The 18,009-nt window shown below is 44.5% G+C and overlaps 6 non-coding genes across 6 annotated transcripts; 2 read left to right on the plus strand and 4 right to left on the minus strand.

The window, feature by feature from the left end:
- Window positions 1–700: 700 nt before the first annotated feature.
- Window positions 701–772, minus strand: TRNAG-UCC. The gene has a single exon. It is a non-coding gene; the product is annotated as a tRNA-Gly (tRNA).
- A 1,120-nt stretch (window positions 773–1,892) lies between these two features.
- TRNAD-GUC lies at window positions 1,893–1,964 on the minus strand. Its single transcript has one exon. It is a non-coding gene; the product is annotated as a tRNA-Asp (tRNA).
- A 1,452-nt stretch (window positions 1,965–3,416) lies between these two features.
- On the minus strand, window positions 3,417–3,488 carry TRNAE-UUC. Its single transcript has one exon. It is a non-coding gene; the product is annotated as a tRNA-Glu (tRNA).
- A 12,208-nt stretch (window positions 3,489–15,696) lies between these two features.
- Window positions 15,697–15,779, plus strand: TRNAL-CAG. The gene has a single exon. It is a non-coding gene; the product is annotated as a tRNA-Leu (tRNA).
- A 533-nt stretch (window positions 15,780–16,312) lies between these two features.
- On the plus strand, window positions 16,313–16,383 carry TRNAG-GCC. The gene has a single exon. It is a non-coding gene; the product is annotated as a tRNA-Gly (tRNA).
- A 1,334-nt stretch (window positions 16,384–17,717) lies between these two features.
- TRNAE-CUC lies at window positions 17,718–17,789 on the minus strand. Its single transcript has one exon. It is a non-coding gene; the product is annotated as a tRNA-Glu (tRNA).
- Window positions 17,790–18,009: the final 220 nt, after the last annotated feature.

The following is an 18,009-nucleotide window of genomic DNA, read 5'->3' on the forward strand; positions in this document are numbered from 1 at the left end:
TCAATAATTATGGATTCTGGTCGTTTCTACCTATTCCTAACATTTCTCCTCTGTGCCTCCTTTTCTCAGTAACAAAGCTCCCCATCCCACCCCCTCCGGCAGGTCCTCATCCCCTCAAAGCTAGACTGAAGTATCAGCCTCCTGCTTGACTGTGTCTCTGTCGAAATCTTCCCGAAGGATCTGGACAGGAATGCCAGAGGGTGGGCAGATGTGGCTTCGATAGGATCTCTGTCTGTCTTTGGATAGAACGTCCTGATGGGTGAGGGGCAGATCCTTTGCAGAGCTGAAGGGGTAAGTTCTAAACCACTGTAGGCCACCTCCAGAATACAAGTTCCCGAGGCTTGTAAGCAAGCAGAGGCTCTTTCCTGTTTCCGTCTCAAGGATGCAGCTCTCTAAGACAGTACCTTGTCCATATTCGGTACTCAATTGTCCTTCGATGGAAGTGAAGTCAGGTGAAAGTGAGGTGGAGTTTGTGTTGGGAGACCCAGCCTGGACCGGGGTAATGTGAAAGATGTCGAGGTTGCGAGAGGAAAGATATAGAGGGCCACTGTGGTCCCGATTGGGGAACAGAGCCAGAGGGATGCCAAGAAGCGGGAAATGAAGAGAGGTATGTGACAGAGGGCGGGTGCTGGAAAAGAGTCTTCCTCGGTGTGGGAGAGGAGTCTGCAGGGTGGCAAGGGAAGAGAGGGTGTAAAAGAGTTGCGTTGGCCGGGAATCGAACCCGGGTCAACTGCTTGGAAGGCAGCTATGTTCACCACTATACCACCAACGCAGTTTCACTACTACTGTCACACCTCCCCGGAAACCCCAGGGAGAGTTTGGGATCTCTCCAGCTGATCGGCCAGCTGGGGGCCAGCACGAGAGTGCCGCCCGTCGCAGCATTCGCTCTCTGTCCCCTTCGACCTTCGAGGGGAGGCCAACTCACAGCTGCTCCTGGCTCCTCGGTAGGCGCTCTCCTTGCCCACAACCTTCAGCCACCAGATCTTTCTGCCACTTCTGCTAGATACGCCGTCTGATGTTTCGCCAGCTCAGCTACAGGTTTCGCCGCTCGGTAGTCCCAGCGCCTCAACTCCTAGCTTCCCGCCACCTCCCAGGACGGCGAGCGTTTCTCGGTGGGCGGTGAAATCGGTGTCGTAGCCAAAGTTACTTCCCCGAAGCAGCCCGGTCTGCGATCTGAAGCCGCTCAACTACCCTGGTAGATGAGAGTGGCAGGACAGTTGGGCGGCTTCAGCTAGAGCCTGGGGGAATGAACCAAGGACCCGGGCTCCCGAATGCAGCTCGGGCCCTCCGTCGGCTGGATGACCGACTACATTTCTAGACTCTCGAGGTCTGTCCCATTTGTCCAAGGCCCTGTCCACGTCAAATGCCCCTCCCCCCCCCTTGACCTTGACGTAGAATTCTCTTTCGCCCACTTTCTGGCCAGGCTGTGTCCATACACGTTGCCGTGTGGGCGGCACTGAGTATTATGGGGCTGTAGGCTGTGTGCCTCGGGCGGGTGAGAGCGCTTGGGGTGGGAGACTGGGCAACGGAGCGAGCTCGTTGGAGCCAAGAGCTAGGGAGTCCCGAACTGATTCGATTTCGATTGGAGCTGAGGGATTGGGCAAGTGTCGGCTACCAACTTTGCGATCTCGGCTACAAAGAGTGCGAGATGGAAATATCGTTGGGCCGGTAAAGTTGGAGAAGGATCGGCAAGCCGGCAAATAGGGCTGGCCAGAGCCATGGCTGGCAGCCTCCTGAAAGCTCGCTTTTAGGCAAGGAATGCGGTTGATGCTGGGTCTTCAGGTGTTAACAGAGGCATCTTTTGCGTTTGGAGAGACTGTCGTCCTGTAGCAGGAATTCCAACATTGAAAGAAGCATAGTTATATGGTGTGAGAAAAAAAAAAATTTCAACACTCCCCGTCGGGGAATTGAACCCCGGTCTCCCGCGTGACAGGCGGGGATACTCACCACTATACTAACGAGGAGGTTACCTGTCAGACGGAAATCTCGCTACATAAACATTTCGTTCCTTCCCACCAGCTTCCCGTTTGGGGCTGTTGAGGTCCTACAGCTTAATGTGCCCCAGGCATTTTCAAAGAAACGTGTGTATTTAAAAATCACAAAACATAAGCTTTGTTTAAAAACATTCTATGAATAAAATATAACTGAGTATTTTTAAAAAGGCTTCATCTCTCCAACCCCCGCCCCCTCTGGAAGCCCCCACACCTATTTTCTTCCTTTGGATATCACCACTGGATGAACTATGATAACCGCCACAACTTATTAACATTTGATAGAACAGAAACACGGATTCTTTCCCCCCGAGGAGTCTCTCTCCCCTCTTTACCTCCAAATTCTAGAGGAATCCTAGGAAGACTATTTGGACTCCTTTTTTCCAGGATGCCCCTGTACCTAGTGGTTTGCTTGTTGTGTCCCTCATTAGACTCTTAGCTCCTGGGGAGCGGGGGTTTTCTTTTGTTTTCCTTTGATTTCCCCGGGGCTTAGCGCACCACCTGGCTACCTGACACATTTTGTTTTTGAGTCATTTCAGTCTTATCCCACTTTTTTTTGGGGGGGGGGGGGTGAAGATACTGGAGTGGTTTGCCATTTCCTGTTTCATCTCATTTTACAGACTTGGAAACTAAGCTGAACAGGTTAAGTGACTTGACCAGAGTCCACCGGAACTCTGAGTTTATCTAGATCAGAGGCAGAATGGAAGCGATCGATGCTCACTGGGTGGGTAATTCAATGATAAAATTCTCGCCTACCACTCAGGAGGCCCTAACCGGATTTCCAATCCATTCCAGAAGCACGTTTTTTTTTTTTTTGTTTATTTTTGTTTTTTTTTTGGTTTTGTTTTGTTTTTGTTTTTTTTAAGACACGTCCAGTCCTGAGTATTCAGGCTATCTCTTGCTACTTTTAAGACAAAACAGCTTCTCTCTAGACAATAACCTCCCCACGTGGGAGTAGCCTGTCCCGTTAAGAACGTCACCCATGTTAGTTGGCCAATGTTAGTCACCAACCCCTCTTGGGGACGTCATAGAATACTCGAGGTCTCTCGGGCTCTTGTAGAACGATGAAAGCCGTCCTAGTAACAAAATAGGTCGGTAAGCTTCCAGGGCACCACAAGGCCACAGCCCTGGCAAAAGTCGATCTTGTTCACTCTCTCCTGCTTCCAACCTTCCTCCTCGGCAAGTCCCAAGTCTCCCATTTTTCCCTCTCCCAGGGTTTTCAGGATAGTGTAGGCGAGTAGAACGAAGGTTTAGGTTGATTCTTATTTCTTTTTTTTCCCCAAAAACTGGTAGCTGGGGACAAGTGAAAGGCGGAAAGACAGGGAATAGGAATCCATGAGGACAGATTGCAGAGTATGAAAGAACAAGGGGAGCCCTTGGTTTGATCAGTTTGGATCAGCCTAATGGAACAAAAAAAAAAACCTGTTCCCTGACCGGGAATCGAACCCGGGCCGCGGCGGTGAAAGCGCCGAATCCTAGCCACTAGACCATCAGGGAAAGTCTCTCATTCGCTTTTTTCTTACTCAATTTAACATTACTTAGATCTTTCAATTTTTTTTTTTTTTTTTTTTTTTTTTTTTTTTGCGTCTTTCCAGGTTTCTTCAGGAGACCCTTTAGACCTTCCTCTGGCCTCTCCTCCCTCCATCACCCGTAATTGACGCCCACCAACCTCGCTACTCCTCTCCACACCATGATCCATTTCCCTAAATTCCACATTTTGCCTCACCTGACTAAAGCACCAATACGCACAATAGGAATTTGGAACCCACGCCCCTATGATCCCTGCCATCTTTCCCCAGTCTGAATCTCACCTCCTTTTATACCTTGCTTAATGCCGATCTTAAACGTTTCATTGGGTCACCTTAGCTGCCTCTTTGCTCCATGCCTTACCTCTCTCTTCAGGGCATCTATGGGTATCTGAATGCCTTTGCATAGCTTCTTCCTCTGTCTTGGGAATCTCTTGGGCCTGTTCCAGCTTCTTGTTTCTTTTCTTTCCTAGTCGGTATCAGTTCCAACAGTATGGCAGGAATAACGTTGAGCTCTGAATCCTAGAGGGAGGGAGGCAGCACATTCAGAGGAGATTCTTGCTTTCTTGGAGGTGTTCAACCATGAGAAAATTCACCTCCAATCCCCTACATTCTGCCTTGTTCTTCTCTACACTGGAGCCTTTGCAACTACAGACTCTTGGGGGAGGGGGAGTAGGGTGAGGAGTAGGCAGAGACTCAGGAGTGGGGGCCCTCTTCCTTCACTTATATCCGTTATGAAAAAAGTGGGTAATCTGGCAGGTCTCGGGAGATTTGGGTAGTGAGGAGGGATAAAGGGGATATAGGTGAGTGTTGGGACGAATGAGGTGGTATATAGGAAGGTAAGATATGGAAGGGAGTATACAGGAGGGCAGCTTAAACAGGCTTATTCACTGAGGCTGGAGTCAGAGGGTACTGGGAGGAATTAGGCTGGGTCCTTCAAGCAGGGGAGGGTATTTCTAAGGTACAAGAGGAATTAGGGTCAGTCAGAAATGTTTAGATCAAGGCTGGGGTTTTCCCTAGTTAATTTCTAAGTCCCTTGAGGGAGGAGACAAAAGGGCTCCTCTCTGCCAGTGAAATGGATGGCTGGAGGAAGTCTCGGGTCGGTACTTCCTGCCACGATGGATGCCTGAGGTTCCCTCAAGAAATAAAAGGAAATAATGCCTTCCCCCTTCGGCCCTTGCCTTAATCTTCCATACAATGATTCACCAGAGGCTTTGAGTAGGTAACCAAAGGGATTTATTAAAGTCAGGGGCAATCAGAGGGAAAGGGGTTTTAGGTTTTCTAACTGCTGCTAGGGAGAAGGCTGATGGTGGGGGATGGGTTGCAGGAGAGGTTTAGACTGAGAGAGTCCGGCTCTCCCAGTCAGGAAGGTCTGACTGTTTTGAAATAAAGTGTTTATTAAATCACTAAATTAGGGGTGACTTGCTTAGGATGCCCTACTTGCCTACAGAAACTAAACCCACAATGTCCAATCACCAAGCCCTCCCTTCCTCCCAGGGCCCAAAGGGAAATTCAAGGGAAATAGCAGGGATGTCATGGAGAGGTCCAGAGAAATCAGACAGGTCCAAATTTCCCCAAGACGAATAAGCACAGGCCAATGCCAAAGTCAAAAAGCAGAAGCTAAGCCCAAAGCCCAAAGCCAACAGGCTAAGCCAAAGCCCCCAGGCAAAGCGAAAGCCAGAAGGCAAAAGCCCCATCAGTTGGAACTTCAGCCCTATTTAGAGCCTCAGGCTCTAACTGCCTTTCTGAAGATTCTAAAACCTCCAACTGCCTTTCTGTTACAGTTTGAAACTGCAGAAGCAAAAGGCTTCTGCTAGCAACCTTGCATTTCATATCTTCCGTGAGTGGATGACTCTCAGATTTAGTTCTACAGCACAAACCTCTCTCTCAACCTCCAGCCTCTCATTTCCCACTGCCTATTAGACATTCTAGGAGCAGAAGTCTCAAAGACATCTTCAATTTACCATGCCCAAAACTGCTCTCATGATGTTCCCCTTCAAACTCTCCCCTTTCCCAAACTGTAGAAAGGACTACCAATTTCCCAGCTACCCAGGCTAGTAACCTAGATGGTGTCATCCTGGACTCCTCACTCTCTCATCTCCAATTTTTTCTACCTCTCCTAAAGCCAACCAGTTGTTAAGTGCAGTCATTTCCACCTACCCTCCTAACATTTCTCATTTATAGCTGCTGATTGGTCTCCCTGCTTCAAGTCTTTGTCTACTCTAGTCCAACTTCTTCTCTGCTATAAAACTGATTTATCTAAAGACAAAATTGACTCATCTAAAGCCCAAGTCTGACTTTTGTTTTTTCATTCGATGAATCCCAGTAGTTTGTACCCCAAAGAGATCATAGATAAACAGACTTGCACAAAAATATTTATAGCCCTGCTTTTTGTGGTGGCAAAAAACTGGAAAACAAGGGAATGCCCTTCATTTGGGGAATGGCTGAACAAATTGTGATATATGCTGGTGATGGAATAATACTGTGCTCAAAGGAATAATAAATTGGAGGAATTCCATGTGAACTGGAATGACCTCCAGGAACTGATGCAGAATGAAAGGAACAGAACCAGGAGAACTTTATACACAGAGACTGATACACTGTGGTAAAATGGAATGTAATGGACTTCTCTACTAGCAGAAATGCAATGACCTAGGACAATTCTGAGGGATTTATGGAAAAGAACACTACCCACATTCAGAGGAAGAATTACAGGAGTGGAAACACAGAAGAAAAACAACTGCTTGAACACATGGGTTGATTCGGACTTGATTGGGAATGTAGACTCGAAAAGACTACACCAGTGCAACTATCAATAATATGGAAACAGGTCTTGATCGATGACACACGTTAAAACCAGTGGGAATTCCTGTTGGCTATGGGGGAATCTTGCGGGGGTGGGGGGGTGGGGGGGAGGGGGTTGAAGGGGAGAGTAAGAACATGAATCATGTAACCATGGAAAATTTTTCTAGGGAAAAAAAAAAAAAAGGAATTGTCATAAATAAATAAATAAATCCCAGTAGTTTCCTGTTGCTTCAGGCATCTGATATACATTCTGCTGGCTTCTAAAGTTCTTTAAAACTAGGCTCCTTCCTCCCATTTCAGTATTCTGGATTTCCTTCACATATTCTGAGATACAGAGACACTGGCTTCCTTGCTATATCTCTAAGTAAGTCATTTTATTTCCATACTCACATCCTTTTTACTGGTTGTTGTAATGCAAGGTGGCTAACAGAAACTTTTTGCTTGCGTAATTTCTAAGGGTCACAAAAGGTCAGTTAGAAGTCTTAGAATCTTCAGAAAGTCAGTTAGAACTTAAAGCTATAAATAGAGGTTAAGTTCCAACTGATGAGGCTTTTGCCTCCTGGCTTTCTCTGTGGCTGGAGGCTTTTGCTTTGGCTTAGCCTGTTGGCCTCGGCCTTTCAGCTTGGCCTGTGCTTATTCTGTCTTGGGGAAATTTAGACCTATCCCATTTCTCTGGACCTCTCCCTGATCTCTCCATCTCCATCCCTCCCCTTTCCCTGAATTTCCTTTGGGCCCTGGGTGGAAGGGAGGGCTTGGTGATTGAACATTGTGGGTTTTAGTTTCTATAGACAAGTAGAGTATCCTCAAATAAGTTACCCCTAGTTTTAGTGATTTGATAAGGACTTTACTTAAAAGGCAGTCAAATCTTCCTCACAGGGAGAGCCAGACTCTCTCTGTCTAAACTTCTCTTGTGACCCATCCCCCACCATCACCCCTCTCCCTAACAGCAGTTAGAAACCCTGAACCTCTTTCCCTCTGATTAACTTGAGATTAATCAATCCCCTCGTTACCTACTCAAAGCCTCTGGTGAATCATTGTATCAAAGATTGAGGCAAGGGCGAAAGAGGGAAAGAATCATTTTCTTTTTATTTCTTGAGACAACTGGGGGCATCCATCTTGGCAGGAAGTGCCTACCCAAGACTTCCTCCAGCCATCAGTTTCACTGACAGGGAGGGGCCCTCTCCACTCCTCCCTCAAGAGACTTTAGAAACTAACAAGAGAAACCCTCCAGCCAAAACCTAAACATTTCTTACTGGCCCTAATTTCTCCCTGTATCCTCTGTCTCAAGCCTCAGTGAATAAACCTGTTTGAGCTGCCCTCTCCTACATACCCCATTTCCCTTATCTCCTATATACCTTCCCTTCCCTTCATTCCTCCTCCGATCACCTTATAATCCCCTAATATCCCCTTTATCCTTCCTCACACCCAAATTGCCTAGAGACCCACTCAGATTATCTACTTTTTATAACACTCCATACTCACATCCTTTTTGCTGGATGTTGTAGCTGGTAAACAAACAAACAAACAAACAAATAAATAAACAAACGAATGAATGAATGAATGAATGAATGAATGAATGAATGAATGAATGAATGAATGAATGAATGAATAAGGTTTACCTAAGGTTAGGAATGGGGAAAGTGGAGTAGAAAGGTAAATCACCAAGGAAATAGCTGGGTCAAACACAGTGGGCCCTTAATGTTGATGAGGTGCCAGGTTTGGGAAAGGAAGCATAACAAAGGAGGGCCTGTGTATAAAAGGGGTTTTAATAATATTTTGGGAAGGGTAATGAGGGGATCAGGTAATCTACCTTAAATACTAAGGGGTCCCTCCAAAAGGTCTGTGAGGGTATAACTGCACTACAAACTAAACCTAACAGCTGTCAAATCTCAACCAGTAACTGGATGGTGAATAGGTGCAGCTGTGTTCACGGGATGTATCTTTAGTAGAAGGATTCAGTAGATCTTCACAGATGTCTAGGGTCTCAGCCAGTAATCCAAGCTTAGAGAGGGAGCAAGGATTGTTGACATCCAGAGTCCACCTCTGCAACGTCTCACCTCAGCTCCACCTATCTCCAGCAAACCAGGTCACTTGATTGTAGATGTCTTCTGGTGATTAGGACTCACACACAAGAGAAAAAGCAGCTCCCTCCCTCCCTCCAGGAGTTCAACTGTCTTCCTCTGTGTTTCACACATGGAACTCTGCAGCTGTTCTCTGTCACTCAAATCTTCCTATACTAGACGACTTCCTATACTAGACAGTGCCCTTCTTGTCTAGAACTCCCTGCCTTCAAGCTTCTCTGGTTTCCTTTTAGCCTCAGCTAATGTCCCATCTTCTGCAAGAAACCTTCCTCAGTCTTCGGTCTTTCCTGTCCCTCTGAGAATTCCCTTTATTTATACAGTTGATAATTTCTTTGCATCCACTTGCTTACCAATCTCCCACCTCAGAGCTCCCATCAGCTCTTTGAAATTAGGGACTAGTGTTTTCTCTCTTTCTTTGTGTTTGTACTGTTTAGCAAAGCACCTGGCACATAATAGGTCATTTAGAAATGCTGGTTTCTCACCAGCCCTATGACTGACTTCTCACAACTCCCACTTCTACCATCCTATATTCAGAAAAGGAAAAGGAATACACTGTTTCTTGAACAGAACATCTTTCACAATTCACAATAGTTTTTTTGCTTGTGAATTCACAACTCATAAACAATAGTTTTTGCTTGCACATGACCTTGATAACGAGGAAAGCTTCATTGGTATTCTTGAAGTTGAACAAACATTGGAATCCTCCATCTCCCAAGTTTTTGAGAGTTCCTCCTAAGCAAATGAAGCTGAACCATAGTTCTGATATCCCATCTGTTCACCAGAAAAAGAAGAGCAGAAAGGGCTCTCTAGAAAACCGAGAAAACTTCCAGATTCACTAAAATCCTTCTTCATCCTTATTTGGACCTTTCCATACCCAAATTCCGTGTCCTCTTCTTTCTCTCTCCATTCTCTGATTTTCTCCATAACTTCCTAGTCTTAACACTAAAGTGGCATCATTCAGAAGTATGCCATCAACTGCTCTTAAATCCTTCTCCACCCATTGCCCTGTCTCCTTTTGTCCATACACTTTCTCCTTGCCAAGTCCTGTCTACCACCATTACTCACTCCATTCCTTTGAAGACCACAATCTACACCCTCCTATCCCCAAGTAATTCTCCTTTTCTGTCTCTCCTTGTCTCAAACGGGATCCACAACGGACTTTATAATTTTCCGTAAATATATTGGTTCCCTGCTGCAGTTCTATCATATTTTTATTCCCTCAAGATTGTTTCTCCATCACAAACCTTACTCCTACTTTGCCAGACCTTGTCTTTGCATACATTTTACATACTCTGAAGCATGGTCTCCCCTCAGAAGAGGACCTCCATCTGACTTCACAAAAAGCATTTCATCAACTAGGTCCTTATGCTTCCTTGTTCCATACCTAAAAAACCTTCTTTTACTTTCTGTCTCTCATTTTGTCCTACTTTGATCCATTCTTTGATGGAAGAGGTAGACCTTCCTATCAAAGCTCTCTTCTTTTACGCTCTTGATCCCATGTCCTTCAGTCTCTTCTGGGAGCTTGTTCCCTCCATCCTTCCATTTATTTATTTATTTTTAATAATTTTTATTTTTTAGAAAAGTTAACCAGGTTACATGATTCATGCTCTTACTTTCCCCTTCACCCCCTGACCTCCCCCCACCACAGCCGATGCGAATTTCCACTGGTTTTAACATGTGTCATTGATCAAGACCTATATCCAAATTGTTGATAGTTGCATTGGTGTGGTAGTTTTGAGTCTACATCCCCAATCATGTCCGCCTCAACCCATGTGTTCAAGCAGTTGCTTTTCTTCTGTGTTTGCACTCCTGCAGTTCTTCCTCTGAATGTGGGTAGCGTTCTTTTCAATAAATCCCTCAGAATTGTCCTGGGTCATTGCATTGCTGCTAGTACAGAAGTCCATTACATTCTATTTTACCACAGTATATCAGTCTCTGTGTACAATGTTCTTCTGGCTCTGCTCCTTTCGCTCTGCATCAATTCCTGGAGGTCTTTCCAGGAATTCTTCCAGTTTATTATTCCTTTGAGCGCAATAGTATTCCATCACCAGCATATACCACAATTTGTTCAGCCATTCCCCAACTGAAGGGCATACCCTTATTTTCCAGTTTTTTGCCACCACAAAAAGCACGGCTATAAATATTTTCATACAAGTCTGTTTATCTATGATCTCTTTGGGGTACAAACCCAACAATGGTATGCCTGGATCAAAGGGCAGGCACTCTTTTATAGCCCTTTGAACATAGTTCCAAACTGCCATCTGTAGAGAGCCAATTGGAGAAATAGGGTCAGGATAGGGCCCGTTATCTGGATTCCCTATGTGACCAATCCAGGCTGAGGCAGTCTTTGTGTTTGGTCCTGGTCACCTGAGCCCTGAAAAGTTCTGGTACCAGCAGGTTGGTTAATCCAAAAACAACTTGACCCCTCCAAGAGGCTATTGGGAGTCATTTAGAGAAATAGAGCCTTTAAGAGATATTTTTATCTGGATCCCATTACAAAATCAACAGCAAGTAAAACTGTGTGTATGATTTTTTTCTGCACTGCATGTCAGGTAGCAGACAGAATGGACCATCTAAGGTAAAAATCTGAGACTCCTCTTTTGACTCCTTTTCAGATCCCCACCTTTTCTCAATATTCTTATTGGGAAGCTTTGAGTCCTTAAGCAGACCAGCAGCTACTGAGTTAACCATTTTTCTCCTTGATAATTAAAAAGCCTGAACTCTAAAAACCATATTACTTAGATAGTCAAGGCCGGACACAGACAAGGCCAGACAAGACTCTATCTGACCAGGCGCAGTCCTAGAATTCAAGAAGAGGACAGAAGGCAATTAGTAAAAATCTCTATGAAATATATTTCTGCTCCCAGAATTAACCCCCTACTGATTGGTGGTTGGAATTTGGCCCTTGACCCTGTACCTATCTCTCTACTTTTAGACTTTAATGGGTTTTGTATGATTTGTAACCCCTTCGCAGCTGTGATTCTTTCTCTGGGTTCTTTGTTTGAAACCAGTATATCAATAAACTCTAAACTCAGTTGGAGCAGCTAGCCTGGCTGTTCTCAGTTTCTGTTTCCTGTCTTTTCAATCTGACGCCATTAAACGCCACTCAGGACCCCCCAAAATATAGAGCTAGCTCTCTATATGATGGCGCCTAACGTGGGGGCTTTCTGAGCAGTGTGAATACCCTTTCAAATATAGAAAATATAGAGCTGGCTCTCTATAGCCATCCAGAATGGTTGGATCAGTTCACAACTCCACCAGCAATGCATTAATGTCCCAATTTTGCCACATCCCCTCCAACATTCATTACTTTCCCCTTCTATCATTTTAGCCAATATGCTAGGTGTGAGGTGATACCTCAGAGTTGTTTTGATTTGCATTTCTCTCATTATTAGAGATTTAGAACACTTTCTCATGTGCTTATTGATACTTTTGATTTCTTTACCTGAAAATTGCCTATTCATGTCCCTTGCCCATTTATCAATTGGGGAATGGCTTGATTTTTTTATACAATTGATTTAACTCCTTGTATATGTGAGTAATTAGACCCCTGTCAGAGTTTTCTGATATAAAGATTTTTTTCCCAATTTGTTGTCTCCCTTCTGATTTTGGTTGCATTATTTTTCTTTGTACAAAAGCTTTTTCATTTAATATAATCAAAATCATTTATTTTACATTTTGTAATTTTCTCTAACTCTTGCTTGGTTTTAAAACCTTTCCTTTCCCAGAGATCTGCCAAGTATACTATTCTGTGTTCACTTAATTTATTTATAGTTTCCCTCTTTATATTCAAGTCATTCACCCATTCCGAATTTATCTTGGTGTAGGGGGTGAGATGTTGATCTAAACCTAACCTCTCCCATATTGTTTTCCAAATTTCCCAGCAGTTTTAGTCAAATGGTGGATTTTTGTCCCAAAAGTTGGGCTCTTTGGGTTTATCATACACTGTCTGGCTGACGTCACTTACCCCAAGTCTATTCCACTGATCCTCCCTTCTGTCTCTTAGCCAGTACCATATCGTTTTAATGACTGCTGCCTTATAGTATAGTTTAATATCTGGTACAGCTAGGCCATCTTCCTTCACATTTTTTTTTTCATTATTTCCCTTGATATTTTTGATCTTTTGTTATTCCAAATGAACTTGGTTATAGTTTTTTCTAATTCAGTAAAAACGTTTTTTGGTAGTTTGATAGGTATGGTGCTAAATAGGTAAATTAATTTGCGTAGAATGGTCATTTTTATTATGTTAGCTCGTCCTACCCATGAGCAATCAATGTTTTTCCAATTATTTAGATCTAGTTTTAATTGTTTGGAAAGTGTTTTGTAGTTGTTTTTGTATAATTCCTGTGTTTGTTTTGGTAGGTATATTCCCAAGTATTTTACATCGTCTAGGGTGATTTTAAATGGTGTTTCTCTTTCTACCTCTTGTTGCTGTGATGTGTTGGAAATATATAGAACTGCTGATGATTTATGTGCATTTATTTTGTATCCTGCAACTTTGCTAAAGTGGTTGATTATTTTTACAAGCTTCTTAGTTGATTCTCTAGGATTTTTTAAGTAGACCATCATATCTTCTGCAAAGAGTGATAGCTTAGTCACCTCATTGCCTATTTTGATACCTTCAATTTCTTCTTCCTCTCTAATTGCTACTGCTAGTGTTTCTAGTACAATGTTAAATAATAGAGGTGATAATGGGCATCCTTGTTTCACTCCTGATCTTATTGGGAAGGTTTCTAATTTTTCCCCATTGCATATGATGCTTGTTGATGGTTTTAGGTATATACTGTTTATTATTTTTAGGAAAGGTCCTTCTATTCCTAGACTTTCCAGTGTTTTCAATAGGAATGGGTGCTGTATTTTGTCAAAGGCTTTTTCAGCATCTATTGAGATAATCATGTGGTTTTCGTTTGTTAGATTGTTGATATGGTCAATTATGTGGATGGTTTTCCTAATGTTGAACCATCCTTGCATTCCAGGTATCCATTTATTCTTTAATCTCTCCATAAAGAACTTTTCTTTCATTCAACTTTTGACCCTCCATGTACATTCTCAAGGAAATTTCTTTTGCCCCTGACATACTTGCAGCATTTATGGTAGGCTTTGTCAATCCACATTCTCCTTCTGGCTTGTCCCCTTAGTGTCAGCATGCCCCACACCCAGGCTCTAGGCTTGATTCTCTCTCTTAGGGGATTTCAACATTCACAGGTCCCAGGATCATTTCAGTGGAGATGACTACTAAATAAAGCAGTTTAGATTGAATCTTCCCCAAACTCCAGTCTGGGTTTGTTGTGCTTTTTAAAAACCACACACCTGCACAAAATCTCTGCCTGGATATCCCCTTGGCATCTTAAAGGCAACGTGTCCAAAACTGAGCTCATATTACTTCCCCTGAGGCTCAGTCTTCCTCTAAGCTTCCTCATTTCTATCCGTGGAATCATTAAAAAATTTTTTTTTAATTTTAAAATTTTTAATTAAATTAATTAATTTAGAACATTTCCCCACGGTTATAGGATTCACTTCTATCCCTCCCCATCTCCCACCCCCTCCCATAGCTGACACATAATTCTACTGGGTTTTTACAGGTGTCATTGATCAAGACCTATATCCGTATTATTGATATTTGCACTAGGGTGCTCATTTTGAGTCCATATCCCTAATTATCTCCCCATCCTCCCACGTGATCAGGAAGTTGTTTTTCTTCCGTGTCTCTACTCTCACAGTTCTTCCTCTGAATGTGGATAGTGTTCTGACTCATAGGTCCCTCATAGTTGTCCTGGATCATTGCATTGTTGCTAGCAGAGAAGTAAGTCCATTACATTTGATTTTACCACAGTGTATCCGTCTCTGTGTATAATGTTCTCCTGGTTCTGCTCCTTTCACTCTGCATGAATTCCTGAAGGTCTTTTCAGTTCACATGGAATTCCTCCAGTTCATTATTCCTTTGAGCACAGTAGTATTCCATCACCAACAGATACCACAATTTGTAGGACCATTTTTTTCAAGTCATCCAGATTCACAACCTCTGAGTCATCCTTGGTTCTTCCCTTTCCTTCAATTCCTATGAGAACAATCCTTTATCCTCTCATTACATCTGTCCCATTTTGTGGAGGAGGAATCCCAGTTCAGACTCATATTCAAGGCAGTCTAACATCTTGCCTAGACTATGGTAATAGCTTCATAATTGGCCCCTGTGCCTGATCACTTCCCTCTCCAATGTATTGTCTTTATAGCTGAGTTGTGTAATGTCTGCTCCTAAAATACAACCAATGACATCCCTCTCCTCCCTCCCCCCTTCACACTACACACATTCCAATACCAAGATCTTCAGGAACTCCATACTGATGATGCGATAAAATACCGAATTCTTGGCTAGGCAATGGAATACCATCCCCCAAAATAGAATTTGGCATCTCCCTTTCTGGTTTGACTTCCTACCCCTGCCACTGGCACAATCTCCATTGCTGTCAGACTGGCTTGCTTGTTATTCCCCACGGACCACATTCATAGGTGCGCCTATCCAGCGTAGCATAAATAGTTCCCACCTAAGATCTGCTGTTTCTGGATGGAACTCCCTACCTGACTTAGATGGGAAAGATTTATAGTGTCTTTGAAACCGAGTTGAGGTGCCATCTCCCAGCCACGAGGGGCCACTCAGAGTTTTAGAGCTGACAGACAGTGTCCTTAGAAGCCAAAGATTGTCGTCCGCTCTCATCTCCTCCCTTTCTAAACGGTGAGAGGGGACGGAGACGGGCTAAGTGCTTTGTCCCGGAGATCTGAAGAAGGATTGGAACCCAGTCCTCGAAGAAGCCACGCTCAACAGCCTATCCAGAAAGTCACGCCATTGCCTCAGCTCCCCGATCCTTTCTTTTTCTCGAAGCTCCCACTACCAGCGCGTTTCTTAGCATTGTCTCCCTTGTGATATTTTCTCTTCTTGTTTTTGTGTACGCTTTGTATTCCACGGATTCCTGAACTGTTTGTGCAATTGGAAGGGCTTCGAGAGGCGATTTGGAAAGCAGGGGGTGGGGAGGGGTCAGGCCAGCTGAAGATGGTTTGTGATGCTGCGGGTCTTTGGCCCGGGAAAGAGGGTGTTTGTATTGGCGTGGAGAGGAGGGCAGGAATGCGCGCGTCGCGCGGGGAAGGGATGGTTCTTGACGATGTAGGTTTTCTTCTTATTGGTGCCAGAGAGGGTTAGAACATAAGAATAGTAGGTAAAGCGAACCGGGAGAATTGGGCTTGTGGTTAAATTGCTGCCGTAGTTGTCGGAGAGGAGGGAGGGGTAAGGTTTTGGGGAGAGTCAGGATGGCCGAGCGGTCTAAGGCGCTGCGTTCAGGTCGCAGTCTCCCCTGGAGGCGTGGGTTCGAATCCCACTCCTGACAGCGTTTAGGCTTTTGTCGGGCTCCTGACAAAAGTCGACGACGACTTTTGTCGGGCTCCTGAGAGAGAGAAAGGCCTCCTGACTCCAGGGACAAAACCTCTTTGTCCACAACCCCACTACCCATCCTAAGTGGAACCTTATACTGCCGGCCTGGATGAGGAGAGAACGAGGTGCCCCAGCTGAGGAACAAGCTGCATTTTTTCCAGGAGGAAGACTGGAAGAAAAATGGACTTCTTCCATCCTTGCGACAGACACAGCTTCAAATACGTACCTTCTGGCCATTTAATACTCGACTATACCGGGGGAGGCGTAGGAGCAGTAAAGGAAGGAGGAAAAGGAGTATGTAAAAGATGGAAGACGAAGAGGAAACGTTAGGAGAGAGAACGGCGAGTATGCCAAGGGGAAGGATACCATTTTCTAGTTAGGGTAAACGCGCGTCCAATTGGAGCACGGGACTTGGTCTATGGGAAATGTATTAAAGTAGATCAGAGATTGAGTGAAAGAGTCCCCCACCCCCATCTCTTCCTTCATCCCGCATGGGTGGTTCAGTGGTAGAATTCTCGCCTGCCACGCGGGAGGCCCGGGTTCGATTCCCGGCCCATGCACGGTTTCCAGTTTTTAAAATTTCCAAATTGCTCATTTTTGTGAGTACTCTTATAAAACCAAGAACCCAAACATGAACCCAAACAAACAATTCAAAACATCGTCTGCTTTCATCTGCATTCTGACTCCAACATTTCTTTCTCTGGAGGCGGATAGCATTCTTTGTCATAAGTAAGTCCCTTAGAATTGTCCTGGATCTTTGTATCGCTCATAGTAGCTAAGTCTATTTCAGTTGATTATTCCACAATATTGCTGTTACTGTGTACAACGATTTCCTGGGTCTGCTTATTTCACTTTGCATCCCTTCACGTAGGTCTTTCCAGCTCTTTCTTGAAATCATCCCGTTCATCATTCTTAAGGTCCATCACCACCATATACCACCATTTGTTCAACCATTCTCCAATTGATAGACATCCCATCTCGATTTCCAATTCTTTGTCACCACCAAAAAGGGGAGCTCTAAATATTTTTGTATCAGTAGGTTCTTTCTCCTGCCCCTCCCCCACCCTTTTTTTTAATCTCTCCGGGATACAGACTCAGTAGGGATGTGATTGGATCGAAGGGTATGCATTGTTCCTTAATTCCAAAGTGCCCTCCAGAATGGTTGGATCAGTTCAAAGCTCCACCAGCAATACCGTCCCCACTTTGGCCACCATCCTTTGCCTCTTAGCCCGCATTCAGTGTAGAAGGTCAGCGGAGATACTGATTTCTGGGCTCTAGAACAGCAAGGAAAGCAGTCTCCGTTCAAGATAGACCCACAGGCTTCCAGGGCATCGAAATGCCAAGATCTCTGGCAAAAAATTCACCTTGCCCAACCTGCTCTGACTACAACCTTCCTCTCTCCCCACCTGCAGCCGCGGTTTTCCAGGATGACAGTTCATGAATGTGAGTAGAATGGATGCCCACCCTACTCGAATTTTCCGTACTCTTGGTACTTGGGGCCTGGGTCAGGAGAAATGAAGCAATGCAAGAAAGGAGATAGGGAATGGGGGTAACATTCATTGAGCATAGCAACGGCAGGGGTTCTTTCTCGTTTATCTTGCAAAGACGCATCCACTAAAGACTAGACCTTACAACTATTAGGTAATAATTGGAGCCTGGGTCAGGAGAAATGAAGCAATGCAAGAAAGGAGAAAGGGAATGGGGGTAACATTCATTGCGCATAGCAACGGCAGGGGTTCTTTCTCGTTTATCTTGCAAAGACGCATCCACTAAAGACTAGACTTTACAATTATTAGGTACGACATTGTTTTTCAAATGAAGTTTTTCAAATGAAGGCAACGAAGCGAGATAGGAAAATTGACGTTGACGACTTGTACTCGTGTGGTAAAGGACATTCCCTGACCGGGAATCGAACCCGGGCCGCGGCGGTGAGAGCGCCGAATCCTAACCACTAGACCACCAGGGAACAAGTACTTTCGGACCCATCCTGTCTACTCCCCATAATACTCGCCTCCTGCAACGTTCCACTCTGCTTTCAGTCTGCCCTAATTCAGTGTATCCACGTCTGCTCCTTTCCTTCAACCTCCCCCCCTCCCCATTCCACCTGCAGTCCCAACAGACTCCCACCTAACCTTCTGCTTCTCTCCCACACCCTGGCTCATTTCCTTAAATACTAACACTTGCTT

The sequence above is a fragment of the Gracilinanus agilis genome, chromosome 4 (genome assembly GCF_016433145.1).
Source record: "Gracilinanus agilis isolate LMUSP501 chromosome 4, AgileGrace, whole genome shotgun sequence".
Classification (NCBI taxonomy): Eukaryota; Metazoa; Chordata; class Mammalia; order Didelphimorphia; family Didelphidae; genus Gracilinanus; species Gracilinanus agilis.